The sequence below is a fragment of the Mustela nivalis genome, assembly GCF_964662115.1.
Source record: "Mustela nivalis genome assembly, chromosome: 8".
Taxonomy (NCBI): domain Eukaryota; kingdom Metazoa; phylum Chordata; class Mammalia; order Carnivora; family Mustelidae; genus Mustela; species Mustela nivalis.
Genome location: NC_139027.1, coordinates 49,039,339 through 49,060,000, shown reverse-complemented (window position 1 = coordinate 49,060,000; position 20,662 = coordinate 49,039,339). Strand labels below are relative to the sequence as shown.

The window sequence follows — 20,662 nt, the reverse complement described above, 5'->3', positions numbered from 1 at the left end:
GTAGATGTTGTTATTGCAAACATTGACCTCTGATGCCATAATCCTCTAGCTGAACCATGTGATAACCATGACACCTGAGTCAACCTAAGCCCCATTCTGCGGGAGGAGAATCGTGGCCTCACACAGACTTCTGTCCCAGGTCATCTCTGGCCAGGTCTTAGCTGCTGATGTCCAGGTTTTGGGAGGATGGGCCCGTGGTTTTTATGATCCTCAGATGAGCGTGAGCTTAGTGACCTTCTTAGTCCTCTATGGGACTGGTCTTGTGTTTTTGTGTTTATCCTCACTTTGTTCTCTTAAGGTGATGGATTTGTTCCATTCTGGGGGAGGAAGAGAGGTGAGGTGATGTCAGAGGGGCCCGGGGTTTCTCTGAGGAGGAAAGGGACCAGAGGACAGTGGATTTGGGGCATTTGGTCCTTGGACAGGACTCTGGTTGGAGGAAAATGAGATGAGTAATGTAGGAAAAAATGAGGAAGAGGGAAATAGGCATCAAGGGAAAAGAGCTAGCTCTCGGTTAGTGTGAAGTTCAGTTCCCCAAACATGAGTGATCGCACAGGAACGTAAAGCCAACCCCCACAGAGACAGTGTGAGTAATGGCTGCATGACTTCCACCTGTGACGGTGTGCGAGGAGGAGAGGATCTGTGTGTGGGGAAGGAGCTAAAGGTGGGTGTAGGCTTTCTGCAGGGAGAGTTGTGAGGATTCTGGCAGCTAGAGACCTGCCTGGCTTCACACATTAAAGCAGCTGTGGGGAGGGGGCGGGTTGGGCCTTGTGTTAGTGTTTAGCCCCAGACTCCAAAGATGGCACACTTTCTGGCCCTCACGCTTAAATTCTCCATTTTTGGCTCTGGCCCCTGGTCCATAGATTGTGACTCTCCACTTGCCCCTAACCAGTGGTTTGCTGCTAACCACACCGCCCTACTGGAAGAACCAGAGAGGGATGCTGGCTGCTGACTTTTACCAGCCAGGTGAGCTCCAGCACTGTCCTAACCTAGCAGGAGGCTGACTCACTTCCTTTCTCAGGCACCATCCCTCTCCCCAGCAGTCCTGAAAGTTCACTGGTGGCTGGGTGATGGCAGGAAGGGGATGCTTTCCATTTCTGCTGGGTCCTGAGCCTCCTGGCTACTATGTCCCTGTCAGAGGGGGGCAGTCATGGCCACCACTGGTGGTTCTCGGTCATCTCCGCACAGATTGCGTCTCCAGGGTCTGTTTATAGCAGAGGCAAGGCTGAAATTTTTTAAAAATCACCTTTGCCAACTGATGGAGAAGATGGCAATAGAAATAACAAGACGTGGTTCTGCAGTTGTTTCTAAATGCAGACCCTTGGTGAGGTCTAGGGACAGGCCTCTCTGTGACATGGCATTTTGTGTGGCCAGCAGATAGCACGAGTGGTTCCAGAGTGGCCCATCTGGATTGATGCAAAACACCAGGTCCTGGTTGGGGGAGGGAAGGGCAAGCCACAGAGTGATCTAGCTCCCCCAGGATGTTAGGTGAGGCCAGGTGTGGTCGGAAGGGTGCAGACAAGAGATCAGCTTCAGGGGGCTACTCCAGGCTCTGCGGAGAATTTAGTGCAAGCTACAACTCTCGGCCTCTCTCTTTTTCAAGGACTCTCAGCCACAGGACTCAGATTTTCCCTAGACAGGCTGTGCCTGGGGCTTAAGGCTACAGGTGAATCCCGGATCTGCCTGCCCATGGATGTGGTAACCCTCATTTATGTCAGAGTCGGCCCTCCTCTTGTGGACTCAGAGGCTTGGCCGACACAGGCTGAGGGCCTTCATTACCTGCAGCTGGAGTCACGGTTGGAGCAGGAGGAATCAGCAACTGGTGCCAGCCCCAAAGACCCACAGGCTGCCCTCAAGTTCAGGCAAGGACTTTGGAGTTGAGGAGGCCGGGAATAAAATCCTGCCAGGGCTGGGTTCACTCCAGGGACTCCCTGACAGTTAAGAATTGAGGAGGCTGATTAGGCCGGTGTGGTAGAGGCTTCAGCAGAGAACTTGGGAGGAAAGCCCAGGCCTGGGGCCTTGGGAGGTGTACTTCCTGTCAGCTAAGGGCTTCCAGTTGGCCTCAGATGGATTCGCTGGAACTCCCCTGCAAGCCCGAGAATGCCGAGCGAGACTGGGCACCCATTGCCAGCACTCTCCTTTCAAGACCCGTCATTGTGTGTGATAGATGAGCTCCTGTTCCTTTCCCTGGAAGAAGCGAGGAAGCAGGAGTGGCCTTTCCTTGAGGTAAGGGTGGGGATGGCTGTTTTATTCTTTTAGTGACTTGGACCTGCTCCCTTTTTCCCTGCAGCTTCTCCACAAGCTCTGGGGGATGTTGGAAGCAGTCACAGCCTTGAGGTTATGGGCAAGTGTCCCCATATTTAGTGTAGAAGGATGGAGCCACCTACCTTTTGTCTCTCCCAGCCCAGACAATGAACTTTTCATCACTGATCATAGGAACCAGAGACTCTCCTTGCCTTTACCCGGAGCTGCACTAAGTTCCCTGAATTTGCGTTCAGTTCTAGAGAGGAGGATGCCACCTTCAAGACGGCTGAAATAGAATATTTTCCCCCAAAAGAGAATTGGGGCTGAGAACCAGTTAATATGATTTATGGAAATAAGTAATCTTTTTTGTACCTGTGGGTTTGTGGAGAAAAATTCACGCCCACTGTAACTAATAGCGTTTCTAAAATTGGCAGAGCAGAGTGCGGCATTATGAACTGGCCTGTAGAGGGCGAGAGAGGAGAAGGGCCCGGACAGGGGCGGGTGCAGCTGAGTAAGCGCTGAAGGGGTCTGAAGTGAAGGAGGACCTTCCTCTAACCCTTTGCAAGTAGCCATTCGCCCTAACGTAGCTTCTCCTTACAGATATCCACCAAGTCAGTCTTTTGTCAGACTCAAAACCCATCACCACCCAGCGTACTAGATTTAGGTATTTTGTGGTTTTGTCATAATACTATAGCTCATCTTAAGTTGTGATCACCTTGCACTTCCCGGATAAATGTCCTCAAAAAAAGGCACATTGGACCTATGGAGTCCTAGCTCAGAAACCAAGATGTCCACATGCTACTTCTTCTTCTTTTTTTAGGTAAACCAATTTTTTAAAAAAATTTATTAATTTTTTATCTTTTATAAACATATAATATATTTTTATCCCCAGGGGTACAGGTCTGTAAATCCCCAGGTTTACACACTTCACAGCACTTACCATAGCACATACTCTCCCCAATGTCCATAACCCCAGCCCCCTCTCCCAAACCCCCTCCCCCCAACAACCCTCAGTTTGTTTTGTGAGATTAAGAGTCACTTATGGTTTGTCTCCCTCCCAATCCCATCTCCATATGCTACTTCTACAAAGGTTTATGACAAACTGCCATTGGGTGCTTTGCTAGAGAAGTTCGTATTCTTTGGGGGCATTTACTGCTGTTCTAGTCAGGACAGGCTTTGTTACGATGCAATAACAACTGAATACTCTCAGTGGCTTAAAACAGCATGTTTCTTTCTTACAGTACTTTAGGAGCTTCTAGCACATTCTACAGCATGGATAGACGTGAAGATGAGAAGTGAAGGAAGCTAGTCATAGACAAATACTGTATGACTCCACTTCTATGAGGTACTTAGAGTAGTTGCAATCATAGTGACAGAAACTAGAGTGGTGGTGACCAGGGGCCGGGGATGAGGACGATGTGGGGGATTGTTTAATGGTGAGAGAGTTTCAGTTTTATAAGGTGAAAAGAGTTCTGGAGATGGATGATGCTTATGGTTAAGGACAATATAATGTCCTTTAGTACCATTTAAAGGTGGTTAAGATGGTAAGTTTTATGTAATGTGGATTTTACCACAATAAAAAAAAAATGGATGAAAGTGAGGAAGACACAGTCCCTGTCCCTTTGATGCTCCTAATTCAGTGGGGAATTAGGAGGCAGACAAGAGAGGAGGTAACAACACACTTTGAAAAACACTGCTGTCAAAATGTGTTCCAAATCTGGAGGAACCCCAAGATGCCCCTTTCTGTATACATCTCTTCTTAACTGGTAGCCTGAGAAACAGACTTGAGACACCAGCAGAAGGCTCTGTGCCCCCTAACTGGATTGCCTCGGAGCTACGGACACAGTCCAATGCAGTAGAGTCCAGTGAGATCCATATGCCACAGTTGGTCCTTGTCAGGTGTCCAATTTTACACAACAGAAATTTAAAAACAAGGTGTGCCTCAGTCTACAAAACTTGCTAAGATTAAGAAAAAAAAGATTGATGATACTTCGTGGCTTTGTGCTGATGAGGGTTTGGGGGTGGGCACGGGAGTATTCTGTCCTAGCTTATTGAAAGTGAAATTAGTTCACGCTCTGTGGAAGGCATTCTGGTGAGATTTTACTAAAATCCTTAAAATGTATACATCGCTTGACCCAGTAATTACACGTCTAAAAATTTAAGGAAATAAAAGTATACTGTGTGCCAAGATATATTTCTGAAGGATTTCATTTTAGTATTATATGCCTAAAATATCAGAAAACATCTATTTAACAGGAGAAATTTGGTTACATAAGACTCAATCTTGACTTGGAAGAAATGTCCACACGGTTGTTAGGTGAAGAGAAGAGACAGCCCTGAGAGGGAAGAGAGCGGCTCTAACAGCCGGGAGCTGGCCTGGCAGCACCGTGAGGCTCCGGAGTTCTGTGTCACAGCACAGAGAGAGCAGATAAGGCCATGCTGTGACGTCATAGAGCAGATAAAAACAAGACCGCTCGTAGTCATGTCTGCACACAGACCACCCAGGAGCCTTGTCCAAAGCACAAACACGACTAAGCATCCACCTGTCCTGGCTAATAATCGAGACTGCTGTTCCTTTGCCAGTTCTTTGCCAGCTTCAGCCTCGCCCTGGTTGCCCCTCCTGGGGGACATTAATCAAGGTAGCCATCATAGAATTACCCTGTTTCCTGGCAACGTCCAATCCAGAGCAGAGCCCAGCTTCCTTAAACCCTCCTGCAAATCACCTCGCTCCACCCCAAGGGCTATAAATCCTAACAGCCTCTTACTGACGGGCGGCAGTTCCCATGGTGTGTGTTCTCCCTTACCGCAGACTGAGAAGCTCAAGTGCAGGCGAGTTCCTGATGGTCTTGGGTTTGAAGGACAGCCAGTAGACCCCATTTGGTTTGTGGTAGATATGCATCTCCACTGTCATAAAAATGTGCGTAAGAATACACACCAAGCTGTTAGCAGTGGTTATCTCTGATGAGGAATGATTTTTTTAAATTTGGCTTTGTTTTTACAATATGCACGGGTGGAGAGAAGGAGAAAGAGAAAGAACAGGAAGAAGAAAAAGGTAGGGAAGACTGAAGAGAGAACAATGTTGACAATAGCAGCGGCTGTGGTTCTGAACTAAGTGTTGATTAAGGGTTGAGAATGGTGCTATTGGATGAACTTCATTTTCTACAATGAATACGCATTACATTTGAATATGAAAAATAGAAGCTATTTTTAAATGAAGGAAAATTGTTATTTTTAAAAAAGATTTTTATTTGATAGAGAGAGAGAGATCACAGGCAGGCAGAGATACTGGCAGAGAGTGAGAGGGGAAGCAGGCTCCCGACTGAGCAGAGAGCCTGATGCGGGACTGTATTCCAGGACCCCGAGATCATGACCTGAGCTGAAGGCAGAGGCCCAACCCACTGAGCCACCAGGCGTCTCTAAGTGAAGGAAAATTGGCATTAAAAAAAAAAAGATTTTATTTACTTATTTGGCAGACAGAGATCACAAGTAGGCAGAGAGGCAGGCAGAGAGAGAGGGGGGAAGCAGGCTTCCTGCTGAGCAGAGAGCCCGATGCGGGGCTGGATCCCTGGACCCTGGGATCATGACCTAAGCCATGTCCTAAGCTTAACCCACTGAGCCACCCAGGCGCCCCAGGAAAATTGGAATTTTTAAAAGGACAATACTGTATGACCATTTTTATTTTTTTATTTTTATTTTATTTTTATTTATTATTTTTCAAAGATTTTATTTATTTATTTGTCAGAGAGAGAGCGAGCGAGAGCAAGCATAGGCAGACAGAGTGGAAGGCAGAGTCAGAGGGAGAAGCAGGCTCCCTGCGGAGCAAGGAGCCCGATGTGGGACTCGATCCCAGGACGCTGGGATCATGACCTGAGCTGAAGGCAGCTGCTTAACCAACTGAGCCACCCAGGCGTCCCTGTATGACCATTTTTAATTTTTATTTTTGTGGTGGTATCTCGCACCTGCCTTAAATTGTATGAAAGTCGTTAGGTTTCAAGCCTCCTGGTTTTCCAGGTCAGTTGCAGTACAGTAAGCATGCAGTAGGCGTCGCCCTTTCCCAGAGAATGGCACATTGCTAATGGTGGCGGGAAGTCCTCTGACCCAAGCCCAATTCTAAGTCAATTACCTGTCTGCGAGATACACCTAATCTCTAGCCTTCAAGTACTATGTACTTGTAATTTTCCTTCCTCTTCTAATTTTGATCCATGACTCAATCTAGATAAGAGGAATTACTAAAGTAAAACACACGTCTTGTTCCTTTTGCGTAGCCAGCCTATCTCCATAGTAATTTGAAATACACAGGCAGCTATTATATACTCCATTTTACAGGAGAGGAAAGTGAAGTTAACCAGGAAATTAAGTCACTAACAGTTCACAGGTCGAGCCTTCTTTCCCCCTCCATTGGCTAGTTCTAGAAATTAGCACATATGCAGCAAGAAAGCACTATTTGTGGCTTATATTTATTAGCATATAAATGTATTAACAATAAAAATACATTTGGAGGGACGCCTGGGTGGCTCAGTTGGTTAAGCAGCTGCCTTCAGCTCAGGTCATGATCCCAGCGTCCTGGGATCGAGTCCCGCGTCGGTCTCCTTGCTCAGCAGGGAGCCTGCTTCTCCCTCTGCCTCTGCCTGCCATTCTGTCTGCCTGTGCTCGCTCTCTCCCCCTCTCTCTCTCTGATAAATAAATAAAATCTTTAAAAAAAAATACATTTGGATTCACTTTCTGAGAACTGCCGTTCAAATGATGATGCACCGCTTGTGCAGTGTGGCTGTATAAAGGGACGCCCTCTCACCTTTGGGCAAGATGGGCAGCCTTCAGAATCTGGGAGCTCTTTGCAAACACCTAGGCAGCTTTGGGAGCATGCTGAATATGAGCCAGGCCTGCACTGACTTGGGGTTAGCATGATAAACTTTGGCGCTGTGCTCTATGGTAGTGTCAGGAGCATGGGGCCACGTGCTGCTTTTTCTGAGATCTTGCACTTTCCTGATCCTGGAATGTGATCGTTCTCAGGCTGTCACTTCCGGATTCCTGCTGCGTTTCCCTTTCCTCCTTTGCTTTTCTTCAAATGTTCTGGAGTTAGAAATCAAATAACGAAGCCAGGTAGAAATGAGTATAACGTAACTTCTATCAGGTTCAAAGCCAATCTATATGAAGGCATTTGTATTCGTGCATTTACTTCCTTGTTTGTATCTGAATTATGGGACAGGGATACTGATAGGGAGTTGGTTCTGGAGAGTTGAGGAACAGTGATGCCAGTCTCTTTTCAAGTCCCAGTATAATCAAGGCCAGCCTTGATTTCAGTCTACTGAGTCACTCACTCTCTCGGTCACTCACTGTAGTGCTGTGGCAATTGGAAGAGAATGCTCCAGGCTAGGGCAAGGATGTCCAGCCTTATGGAGCTGGCCTGACGGTCCTCTGATGGTGTGGTGGGTTCTGGGCCAGGAGGGAAGTTGGGGGGCTGTGAGATGAGTATGAGGCAGAAGAAGCTGCAGAGAGGGCCTGCTAGATTATGACTCAAGTTGAAACAGGGAGGTAGCAAATCTCATTCTCTTCCTAGCAGGTACTGAGGCCCAATCAAGGCCTTCTTAGAGCCTCCAGGGTACAGAGTAGAGAATCAGCATGAGAACTGGATATACCACATGTAGCAGCAACCTCTACCATGCAATTGTCTTCTAACAGGTGGGTGATGGCAGGTGCAGGGTTTGGACACAAAATTTTAGCCAATAGGAGTGAGGTAGCAGAATGGACCCAGTCAAGCTGTCTGAAGTACAGCGGGGTGGGGCCCTGGGAAGGGGAACAGGTGAGAGATATTTGAGGTCTTCAGGAGATCCAGGATGAGGTTACTGGACCTGGCATGCTCTGTGCATGACCTTCAACCCAGTAGTGGGGCAGAGAAGTCTGGCATATGGAGGCTAGAGGCTGCCAGATGATTTCTAAATCACCCACGGGGGAGGCAAAAGCCTTTGCTGGATGGCTGCAAGGAAGAGCCCCCTTTGGGCAAAATGGGCAATCTGCAGAAGGCTGGGAGTCTTTGCAAACAGCTAGGATGGGGCTAGAACCGGCTGGAGGTGCTAAGGGCAGGGGCCATGGTCAGCTGGGGGAATCAGGCCATCCTAGGCTTTTCTGGAACATACAGGTCTGGGGATCCCCTTCAGAGAGGAAAGGACCAGACAGAGCAGATCAATCTGGGTTTTGTGGGAGATGAGGGTGAGTTGGGAATTGCCCTAAGTCACTAACACTGACCACTTTAGGAGAAACACATGCTCATCCCAATGACCTTGAAATGAGTTTCCATGCACTCTGATGTCCATGTGTTTCTGGGCAAAAAGATTAATTGGTTTTTTTTTGGTAATATAAATATGCTTACTATAAAACATTAACAAAATACGGAAAAGTGTTTTACATAAGAAATATAAGAATCACCTGAAACCCTGTAAGCCACAGATATGATCTTTAAATATATTTTGATGAATTTCCTTTCAGACTTTTCTCTATGTAATATATTCAACATAGGCTTATGCATATTCATTTTTAAAATTAAATCATAGTCTAATTCTGTTTTATAACCTGTTTCGTCTATTTGGTAACTCTCACTTGGAACCTCCATGATAATAGATATGGTTCTATCATCTTTGTAGCAACATAGGATTCATTCAACTTATTTTCTTATTTTAACTAGTCTTCTGTTGCTTAGCATCATATCAGCTGAAAATAGTGATAAATTTGTTTCTTCCTTCTTTTTCTTCTTTCAGCACATTGGCTAGAATTTCCAGAACAAGCCCAGATCGAGCTCATTCTTGACTTGAACCTAATTTTAGTAGCAGGGCCTTGAGGATTTCACCATTGCTTTTCATGCTTCCTGTTGTTTCTAATACGGTTGTAGTCTGAATGGAGTCTCCATCTCTATCTTAAAGCCTAACAGGGTTTTCCATTTTTCTTTTAAGACCGGCAGGATGTTTGTTAAGTTTGGCGAAACGTGTCTCTAGTGTCTGTCCAGGTGATGGTATAGTTTTTCTCCTTTAACCTGTTCATGTTCTGATGTTGAGTCTGCCTGTGTCGGTGACTTTGCAGCCTGGGAAGAGGACGTTGCTGCTTTTGGAAATCTTGTGGAAGAGGCGATATGCTTGACGCCCTTTTTACTGAAGGGCTCTTTTATTCTTTTACAACCTGCTCTTTTTACCGAACAACACATCCTGGAAATTATCCCATCTTGTTCACGGGGCATTTCCTCACTGTTTGTCACAGGTACGGGGTGTTCTGTGGTGGCTTATGCCACAGTTTATTCAACGAGCTGCCTAGTCATCACCACGTGGGGTCTTTCCAGTCTTTTATGTTGGCGGGGAGCCTCTCGAATATGTGATTTCATAGATGTGTGGGTACACGTTTAAAGAGTTCTCAGAAATAGGACTGCTGTGTGTGTAAGAATGAATTGGGAAGCCTTCAGCATTTTAGAGAGAGATAAGTAGGCAGATAAACTCTGACTCAGATAGCCAGAGCTTAGATAACTGGGCAACGATCTACTCCCGCATTTGACAAAACATCCATGGCAAAACCAATCGGGACTGGGACTACCGCACCTGCGTGTGTGTCCCCCACCGGGCAGGTGCTGGCTGGATCCTTTCCAGCTTCCTTCTTGATACCCATGCCTTCTCATCACTGTGCACACCCTTCAGCCTCAAGGGTTATGCACGTTGATTGTCCAGGACATAAGGGGAGCAGGGAAGATGATAACGTTGGCCACACATGGAGCCTTTCCTGCGGCCAGGCACCAGGCTGAGTGCTGAGTCTAATTGCTGACCCTTACTTTGGCCATACCAGCAGCTCTTTGTATTCTATTTACAGATGAGGAACCCAGACCTCAGTTTGCTCGAGAACCCCTGCTAGGTAGGAAGTGGTAGATGCAGAATTCTAAGTCAAGGGTGTCTGCTCCACGGTCCTGCCCTGTTAGCTGTGCCCCTCTGCCCCTCTTTGCTGGCATTCCCATTCAATCTCTAATAAGACCCTGGGAAAGACTGAATGGTGGGGACAGGTCCTCCTGGTTAAAAATGGCACCCTTCAGCTTCTGGATGATTCTTTTAGACAACAGCTCTGGGCTGCTTGTTTCATTCTGCTATCAAATCAGGTTGGATTAACAACTGCCACATGGAAGGCACAAGACGAGTTGCTGTAGGAAATACAGAAGGGTAAATCAGGACTCAGAGCGGGACAAATGGAAGCCTGGTCTTGTAAAGTAATGTGTTAGCTGACTGGTTAGCCTAAAAATAACTCCTCCTGCCAGATAATTTGCCAAAATGACTTCCCAGAAGTGGGACTGTATACATTAGAAAATAGTTATAAGATAAATACAGTTAATCAAGATTGGGTTCTGTTCTTTCCCAGGGTCCTCACACCACACACTAAAGTAAACTCCAGGCCTAACAGCTTATTAAACATCTAAATCAAGTCATGGAAAACCTAACAAAGGGTAGAGCCCTCATTTCTATGACGGAGAATAACTTTATAAGAATTGAAGCTACAGAAAAAAAATGATAAAGAAAAAGATTGATAGATAATAATAGAAAATTTAAAAAAGAATTTAGATAAATGAGAAAACAGTAAGATTGTATGTGTCAAAGTGATCGATTATACAAAAATTTATAAAAGACATTCTGAGCTTTATAATGAATAAGCATTCCTTCTTAAATAAAAACAGTAGCCATGGTAACTTAAACTCAAGTTTAAAAAAGCTTATTCAAGTACATAAGAAAACAATGCCTCCACCCCAAATACTGAGCTAGAGGTGTGGACAGACACAATGAGATAGTCTGCCTGATTGAATTAGTAAACTCCAGGACAGGAGACAGGGTAAAGTCAGGAGAGGGAAAAAAGTGAGAAAGTAATGAAGATATCCAATGCGTTCCTATCCTTTAAACTACTTATCCCCCTGCTCAGAACTCAATGTAAGGACAAATTTTAAGGATAGGGAAGCTAAAAGTACAAGGAACTCCATGATAATAGGGAAATGGTGAACTAAACCAGAGTGTGTCTTTGCAATGGAATATAATTCAATCATTAATATAACTATTATAAAGACTTTGAGACAGCGGGCTTATAAAGTAATGTTAAATTAAAACTTGGAAGTTTGCCTACACAACTATTCCACTTCTGGAAAAGTAAGTTCTTACAGTTAGGAACTGAACGTAAACACAGAGAAATGAAAGGATTCATGTTTGGATGATGGGACGGATTTTTTTTAATTCAGAAATTTTAAGTTTTTGGATAAATTTTTTTTTTCTAAAGACTTTATTTATTTGAGAGAGAGAAAGAGGAGAGTGCATGGGGTTAGATGGGAGGGAGGGGCAGAGTGAGGGGGAAGGGAGAGAGAATCTTGAGCAGACTACGCTGAGCCTGGAGCCCCATGCGGGGGGGTTGATCTCAAGACCCTGAGATCATGACCAGAGCCAAAAACAGGAATCGGCACTTAACTGAGCCACCCAGGTGCCCCTGGACAAAAATGGTTTTTCAAGAAAAATAAGAAGACACAGGTGCTGGCTTCTCTGGGCTCCTCAGTGGGCTATACCAATACTGTCTACACCACTGGCAGGCACTGGGCCAGATGGGACAGTTGAGCCACGCCTCTGTTGCTGGGCCCAGACCCAAACTGGAGCTGGTGCCTTACAGTCATAGAGCTCCTCTAGCCCTTGTTAGCCTTCAGCCCACCCCTCTCTGCATCCTCACATGCTGTGCATCTCCCTGGACAGTCCTCAGTGCTCAGCTCACAGGGCTCCTGTCCATGTAGCATGGAAAAGCCCCAGGCACAGCCACTGCCTTCCCTGGTTCCTCTTGCCGTCTGTCTTGTGATGCAGCAGAGCAACCCAGCTCATCTCAGCTTCCATATACCATGCCTCCAGTCTTCTGTTACCCCTGCACCCACATTCCCACAACGCTTAACTGAAATAACTCCAAAAGAATGAATGAGAACTGTCACTTTGAAGGTAATTACCCAAGGAACGGGATGCTGCATTAAACTTTTATGATTTAACTTTTATATGACCAAATTGCTTTGTAAAAGGATTCATCCAGGTTAAAGTATAAATTTAAAAGCCTGTGAATAAAGCCTAAGATAGCAGTAAAGGGGCACGGCCAATGGATAGATGCAATGCAAGAATGAGGAATAACTGAATAGGGATGGTAGGAGTCTGGGCATTCTCTGGAAAGTGGTGCTGAACACACTCAGTCAACTTGTACTTCTCTGTCCAAGAGAAAGGGCACAGAAGGTAGCCGTGATGTAAACCAGGGCACGATCCCAGGAAGGCTCTTATTTAAAGAAGAGTGAGGCTGGGAGGCAGGCCGCAGACAGGGCCACCCCTCTTGTCTTTCAGCTTGGGAAGCTCAGGGCCACCAGAGGCCCTGCCAGGATCAAGTGTGCTCTTCTGCTGCCCAGTCTGGTTCCCCTTGCCCTTCTGGAATGCATTCTAGACGGTCTCTTCTTTCCTTTGTTAATTTCTTTTTTTGCCAAGTTAAAAGGGTAGCATGTTTTAAAAATAAAAACAATACAAAAATTGTACATTGAAAAGCCTCCCTCGGGACGCCTGGGTGGCTCAGTTGGTTAAGCAGCTGCCTTTGGCTCAGGTCATGATCCCAGCGTCCTGGGATCGAGTCCCACATCGGGCTCCTTGCTCCGCAGGGAGCCTGCTTCTCCCTCTGCCTCTGCCTTCCACTCTGTCTGCCTGTGCTCGCTCTCGCTCGCTCTCTCTCTGACAAATAAATAAATAAAATCTTAAAAAAAAAAAAAAAAAAGCCTCCCTCCCACTTGTGTTATTAATTTCCTACATAATCCTTCTAGGGTCTCTTTGTGAAAATACAAGCAAATCTTGTAATAAAAATATTGAAACACATTCTTGTTTCCCACTCTTTCTAACACAGTCTATAGAGGCAATCTTTCCACAGCAATGCACAGAAAGTTTCCGTGTTCTGTTCTTAAAAAATTGCAAGGATGTACCAGGGTATATTTAACTAGTTCCTGTTTATAGATCCCTGAATGATTTCTGGTCTTTTGCTTTTACAACCTGTGACTGCCATAACTAACCTTAAATTGACCTCCTTTGTAGGAATGTTGGTATATCTGTGGGATAAGTGCCCAGCAGTGCCTTTGTGAGGTCAAAAGATAACCACAGATGGAGTTTTGATGGACGTTGCCAAATTGCCTTCCATTGGGCTGTGTCATTTTTCAATCCCATCAGTAAAGTAGAAGTATGCCGATTCCCCCATAGTTAGAATTACTCTTTGCTGGGAATCTGTCTTCCCAGATTATATTCTGCGTGGATTAATATTAAATTCTGTTCTGTCTTCTGAGTAAATACTGGTTGGAGTCAATTGAGGGCCATTAGTTCTGAGGCGTGCTTGGTAACATGGGGAACCAGACTCGCTTAGAAACTTGGCACATCCAGTGTGTGATGCATATTCTGGTGTATCAGTGTCTCTCACCCCAAATTAGCTCTTCCCTGAACTTCTCTTTGAGAGGCTATTGCTCAGAATAACCTTGGATGTTGGGCAATCAGGTGGTCAATTCTAATTTTATCCTCAAAGCGATTCTGTGGGACATGAGAGGTAGTTGTGATGATTTCTACTGGACAGACATAGAAATGGAGGCACAGAGCAGTGAGACAGCACCCTTTTACTGCCCCCTCCTCTCCTGGGATGGGACTCAGATGGCAGATTGAGGACTTGCTGAGCTGGAGAGCATTTTGAGGAAGCAGAACTTCAGAGTCTCTTGCCTGGGAGATGTGGTCTTGCAGAAGGAGTGGAGAGGAGCATGCTGGCTCTAGAATCCAGGCTTAAAAGAGAAAAAAGAAACAATATCAGTTCAAGTCCTACCTTAAAACCTGGTTTTCTTCTTCTTCTTCTTCTTCTTTTTATTTTTTTAGATTTTATTTATTTATTTGACAGAGAGAGAGATCACAAGCAGGCAGAGAGACAGGCAGAGAGAGAGGAGGAAGCAGGCTCCCAACTGAGCAGAGAGCCCGATGCGGGGCTCTATCCCAAGACCCCGGGATCATGACCCAAGCTGAAGGCAGAAGCTTTAACCCACTGAGCCACCCAGGCCACCCCTTTTAAACCTGGTTTTCGATGTTCCTGATGTTCCTCGGGGCCAGAGACTGAAACTCCTTCTCCTACATATCCACCCAAATCTTGGATTTGCAGGATCCAGAGCACAAATGGAAAATGCCAGCTTCTGGCCAGCCCCTTCTCTTCCTTGGCCTCACTCCAGCCTGCACCTCTAGGGAGAGAGAGGTTGCGGGAAGCCAATAAGCAAGAAGGCACAAGTACACTATATGTTATGGGATGAGATGACCCAGGGATGGGCAGGGAGGGAGGCGTTCTAGAGCTGGGGTCTTGTCTTATTGTGGGAAGGTACATGGAGCTGGCGGCAAGTGGGAACCATTCTTTTTCCCACAGTAGTTCAAGTCTTGCATCTTTCACAGAGAAGGCAGAGAGATCTGTAGACTCAGGTACAAAAGTGCTTCCAAGGTCAGGTCAGGCCTTTAGGTTCCACCCAGATTCCAGGCTCTTGCCTCAAACAATACCTGGTTAGGTTTGTTGAAACAGAACTTTAATTCAGAGGCCCCAGTGCAGTATGGGTAATGTAGACTCCACATCAACTGAGTAGTTGCATAAAAATAGAACCAAGTGCAAATACCTCCAAGAGAGTCAGGTTGCAGTGAGATTCTTTGACTATCAGTCCTTCCCCACTTGAGAGTTTATTCAATTTCTTCTGCCCTTCAGCTCTCCTAAATTGTCTCTGCTGTTATTTCCATTTTACGTGACTGGGTACTCCAGCCAGTAAACCAACCTCCATTTGGTGCCAGAACCAGTAGGACCAGGTTTTACTGCTTTTGGTCAAGTCTTCATAAGTTCTGTTTTGCTTTCTCATAGAATCTTGCAGTCAGAAGGAATTTAAAGCCTGGTGCTTGAATGCTTTAAGTAACCAAGGTCTCAAAACCTTCTAAGGCAGCTGAGTCTACTTTTGAGCCACTCTGACTTCCAAAGGGTCTTTTTTTTTGGTTCAGCTGAGATCTGTCTTCTCCAATTTTCTAATCATTGGTCTGCATTTGACCCTTTGGGGTCCATCCAGGATATCTCCAGGTTATCTTTCCCAGTTAGCCACCATGGCCCCATTTACCACCACAGTTCATCTGAGTTGTCCCCGTGGATCAGACACCTCTAGTGTCTTTAACTGTTCTCCATTATTGTCCTTAAGAGCTGTCTCCTAAACCCACATGCTGAGTTGTTAGTGTTTCAAGTCTAGTGTTAGTGTTTCAAACCCACATGCTGAGTCGGATGGATGGATAACTTGACATTCAGAAGAGAGGACTAAGCCGATGGATATAGATTTGAGAATGATTAGCTTGCGTAGCATGATCAAAACCTTAACAGTAGATAAAGTTGCCCAAGGAGGCTTCAAGGTGAAGAGGGGATGTAACCTAGGGGAAGATGGGTTGTTCAAGGATGGGTGGACACAGAAGGAGGAACATTCAAAGGACATGGAGAAGGAGTGGTTGGAGAGGCTAGGGATGTACTGGAGAGAGTGTTACTATGGAAACCCAGGGAGGAGAGAGTTTAAAGTCGGGGTAGCAGTGATGTCTAAGGCAGCAGAGGCCTAGGAATTTGGCACCTGGGGAGAAGTGAGAGTGAGAGCTAAAGAACAGAGAGTTGAGAAAAGGAGGGAGGAAGTGGAGTAAAGTGAGCTGGGAAGGGAAGTGGGGACCTAAGGAAGGGGGAGTCTAGGAAGATGTATTTGTCTCTAGATTAGAGACCTGAGCTTTTTCCAGTGCTAGTGGGAAGGGGCCAGACAAGAGACAGATGGGGGTAGAGAGCAGAGGGAAAGATGTCCAGTTCCCCTGACATAGCAGGTATGTTCACCTACTGACGACCAAGGGGAGCAAGCGTAGAGTCCGAGAGTAAAGACCAAGGTTTGGAATAGATTACCCTACTCCTAACAAAATGACATGTCTTCTGTCTGACTGTGAGTAGGGCCACAGCCCCTGCTGCCTCTCCACCCCGTTGATGAGGGTGATTCCTGTGGATCCCATTGGTGGCCTGAATGCGACCCCAGTTTATTACCTTTAACCTTGAGGGCAAATTGCTGATTAACACCTTTGGGTCCAAACTCTTCTCTTGATGAGACAGAGCCCGAGGGGCCAGGGACTCTTCCCTGTGCTATACAAGTATCAAATTATTTCTGACCGCAACAGCCGCAAGAGGTAGGATCTATTATTATCTCCACAAGGAAACTGAGGCACAGAAAGGATAAATAAATTTCTCCAGATCATTCAGCTGGTAAATGGGAGAGCCAAGCTAGGATTAGAATGCCAGGTATCTGGTTCCAGAGTCTAAGCTCTTAAGTTTCAAGAGGGAAAGAAGGAGCAAGGGTGAGAAGGAAGCTAAAGAGAGGGTGAGGGGACCTGATGGTGTCTGAGTCCTATTTCTAGTCCCTGAGGTCGAAGCTTTCCTGGTTCCTGCTCTCTTGAGACTTAATTCTTCAGCTATGGCTTTGATGCTCTGAGGTACCCCAGTGTCATTTTAATAAAAGATGAAACTGGAGAGATTCTCGTGGACAGGTTGTGTTGTTTTTGAGAAACTGAAGTTTCATGTAGTCCTGATATCTGGGGATCTCTGAGGGGCAGGGTATGGTATCAACACCAAGGCGGATTCTGTAGGAAGGCACTGTCTTGCTTGAGAAAGGTGGTGTGGCAGTTGAGGGACTGAGTCAGACCTGGCATAGGAGTGTCCAGCCGCAGGAGTCTCCTTTGTCCTAGACTCGCCTTTCCTGGATGTCCGTCATGCTCTGTACGCTTGAGATCCGCGAAGGTTCACCCACAGCCTCTCAGAGCTGGGACACTCTGGGTATCAGTTTTTCTTTTTTCTTAAAGATTTATTTCATTTATTTATTTATTTATTCATAATTAATTAATTAATTAATTAATTCGATTTCTTTATTTCACAGATAGAGATTACAAGTAGGCAGAGAGGCAGGAAGAGAGAGAGGAGGAAGCAGGCTCCCCGCTGAGCAGAGAGCCCGATGTGGGGCTCGATCCCAGGACCCTGGGATCATGACCTGAGCTGAAGGCAGAGGCTTTAAACCACTGAGCCACCCAGGCACCCCGGGTGTCAGTTTTTGTGTTGCCTTCTGCCCTCCCTTCTCCAGCCTGGGACCCACTAGCTACATTCTCATCAGTGACCTATCACTTGCTCTCCCTATGTGCCTGTCAAGCCATATCCCAACCCCGAAGTGGCCCTACTATTTGTCTTCTCTGTGGGAATTCAGCTAGAGAAAATTCCACAGCCAGGCTAACTGGTTCCAGAACAAATTTATGATTTCCAACCTCAGCTGGGTTCTCAGTGTTGCTAAAAAATCTTTTTATGCCTCTGTCAGTATTTTTCAGATACACTATGCTGACATCTCTGAGCTCTGGCTGTGCTTTCTTGAGCCCCTTCCCCCTCTCTCTCTGTAATTTCCGTCTGCAGGACTGGGGCAGGGAAGGGATGCATACTGACTGAGCAGTTAATGAAGGTGGTGTATGTTATGCCCAGAATATTAAAGGAAAGGAAGTCAGAGGGCCCCACCAACCACAGTATGAAATTGGGGTCTGTGCTTCAGATCAGAAAAACACAGAATCACTGAAAAGAGTGGAGTTGTATCCCAGGCCTGGATTATAGTTTTAACATATCCAAAAAGAATGTGTTTACAAGTGCCTTGTCAGCCATGAAAGTCCAAGGAAAAGGGAGTCCCAGAGGCAATCTCTAGAATGAACCATTTCAATCTCTGAACAATTGCAACCGATTGCACACACACACACACACACACACACAGTCGCCCACTGAGACCCCACTGAGAAGGAAATATGGCAAATTTAAGCTTCATAATGCACCCGCTGCAGCAACACAGGGAACAATGAAGTCTCTACATGGCACTCATCAACCTTTCTAAAACATTTGACACAATCTTCAGGACTGGGGCTCTGCCGGCCTAGAAACACATCTGGTTGTCTCGTGGCATTTGCATTAGACAGGGTTCCATGGTGCTGTTGACTCACAAATTAAGATCTCTAGCCCTTTTGCTTGAACTTCAGACTTGTGGATCCTACTGTGTACACAACATCTACCCTTGAGTATTGAACAGATATCTCAAATGTAAGAGGACCAAAACTTAACTCCTCTCTCTGCCCAAAACCTGCATTATCCGTAGTCATTTCCATTTTGGTTAATGTTCATGGTGCAGCTAAAATTGTCCATCAGCATCTAAGATAGAAACCACGGTGATCAGGAACTGCTACTGCTGCTATTGTTTCTTCCATTGCTTTCCCCACCATACACTTACCCTATGTTAGCTCTCTGGGTAGTAGCTGTGTCTTTCAATACTTCCTGGCAGCCCCAAGATGTGGTCTCTCATCCTGGGAAGGGCTAGGCTGGGCTGGCCAGGACTGGAAGATCTTAGGGGAGGAAGCTCAAGGATTATCCTGGCAGCCTGGATTCTATTAAGGCAGGAAAGCAGAGTGGTCATTAATCAGAAAGGCCTGGGTTCAAGTCCTGATTTCACCATTTACTAGCTATGAGAACCAGGCAAGTTATTTACCTTCTAGAAGATTCAGATCCTCATCAGTGAAATGATGGTTTTAACAGTATCAACAAGGGAGAGGAGTATTTTTTTTTTAAGATTTTATTTATTTATTTGACAGACAGAGACCACAAGTAGGTAGAGAGGCAGGCAGAGAAAGGGGGGGAAGCAGGCTCCCTGCTGAGCAGAGAGCCCGATTCGGGGCTTGATCCCAGACCCTGAGATCATGTCCTGAGCTGAAGGCAGAGGCTTTAACCCACTGAGCCACCCAGATGCCCGAGGGAGAGGAGTATTAATTAAATGAGAATATAAATAGTTACTGGTGTATAGGGAAAACCCGGTTAAGTACTGATAGTTATTCTCTATCTTAGGGTTTCCTGAGCTAGTAGTAAAGAAATAAAATAGGTTTGAGAGCCTAAAGAAACTCTTCTGAAATTCATAAGGAGCAATACATAAAATACTCATTGAAGAGTTGAAATGGAAAAAGATAATCTTTCCATAAATACAGGAGTGTAATTTGTTTTTTACATTATTCATCCCTTAATTCATCCATTAATTAGCACCTATTTATTGAATACTCATTATATGCCAGGCGCTGTTCTAAATGCTGGAAAAAATGTCAGTGAACAAAGCAGGCGAAATACCTGTTTTCTAGACTAAGATTTGATGGGGGTCAGATATTAAACAAAATAAATGTTATATTTATATATTTATATATAATATATATTTATGTTATATAAATATATTTATATATTTGTTAGCCGTCCAACAAAATAAATATGACATTTATTTTGTTGGACTGCTAACGGTGATTCATTTGGAGTTTTAAATAGGGTGATCAAGGAAGGCACATAACCCTATGTTCTGACCTGGAGGAAGATATGAAAATATCTTAAAATATGGTACTGGCCCTCTAGAAATGCACGATCTGGTCAAGGAGAAAAGGCAGCATTCACATGTCAATCAGTGATGAAACAAACAAGGCCTTACGTGAATGGCTGGTGGAGACCAGCAATGTTCTAGAAGGTCAGAGAAGCTGGAAAGCGGGGGAGGGATGTGACCCAAGGACCCACTGGCAGGAATAGTCTGAAAAAATTTCATGAAGGGAGTGGAATTTAGCTGGAAAACTGAAGCAAGTTTTCTTCCTGCCCTTGCTCCCCTCCCATTTGTTGCTGAGAAGCAGCTTGTGTTGCAATGGGTAGAAAACAAACATGAAACTTGGCATTTTCCAGGGGGTTGCTGTAATGAGAAGACACTATAACAGGAACAGAAACTGTCACAGTGGCTTCAGTGGAAGCCCATGTGGCCGGTCAGAAAGGGCTGGAGGAAGAACACAGCTTTCAGGGAAAGGTCAGCCTTTGAACTCAGTAGGAACCAAACTCCTGGAGACTCACTAACAACCTCCACTGCGAGGTGATTCCAACTTTGTGTGGCATGAAAATGTGAGCAGGCCACAGGTGGCCCTTGCTTATCCACCAGGAGCCACCAGCAGGAGGGTCCTTCTGTGTCCTTCCTAAGTCTTTGAGCTTGCACCTGTTCTCTGTGGATGTGGCCATGTCCCACAATGGTCTTTGTTAGAAAAGCCTCAAGGAGTACAGCCATAACCCTGGGTGGGTGGTAGCCAGGTGCAAAATGGGGCTTGCCAAGTGTGAGTTCCTGGTACCCAGTTTAGATTGGATTGCGAGGGGAGAAAGAGGTCAGGATGTGTGAATCAGGAAATAAATTGGTTCTTTGGGCCTAAATGAGTCAGAGCGCCAAGGAATCAAGTACATTAAATTCACTCCTGCTTGGTAAGGCAGGCAGTGAGTTATTCTAACACAGTAG

At 45.6% G+C, this 20,662-nt stretch overlaps 1 long non-coding RNA gene across 1 annotated transcript; it reads right to left on the bottom strand.

Moving 5' to 3' along the window:
* Positions 1 to 6,969: 6,969 nt before the first annotated feature.
* LOC309871173 lies at positions 6,970 to 20,548 on the bottom strand. The gene is made up of 4 exons (XR_014315070.1): positions 19,708 to 20,548; positions 18,602 to 18,755; positions 13,023 to 14,056; positions 6,970 to 12,798 (listed from the first exon to the last, which is right to left on the bottom strand). It is a non-coding gene; the product is annotated as an uncharacterized lncRNA (long non-coding RNA).
* Between the last annotated feature and the right edge of the window lie 114 nt (positions 20,549 to 20,662).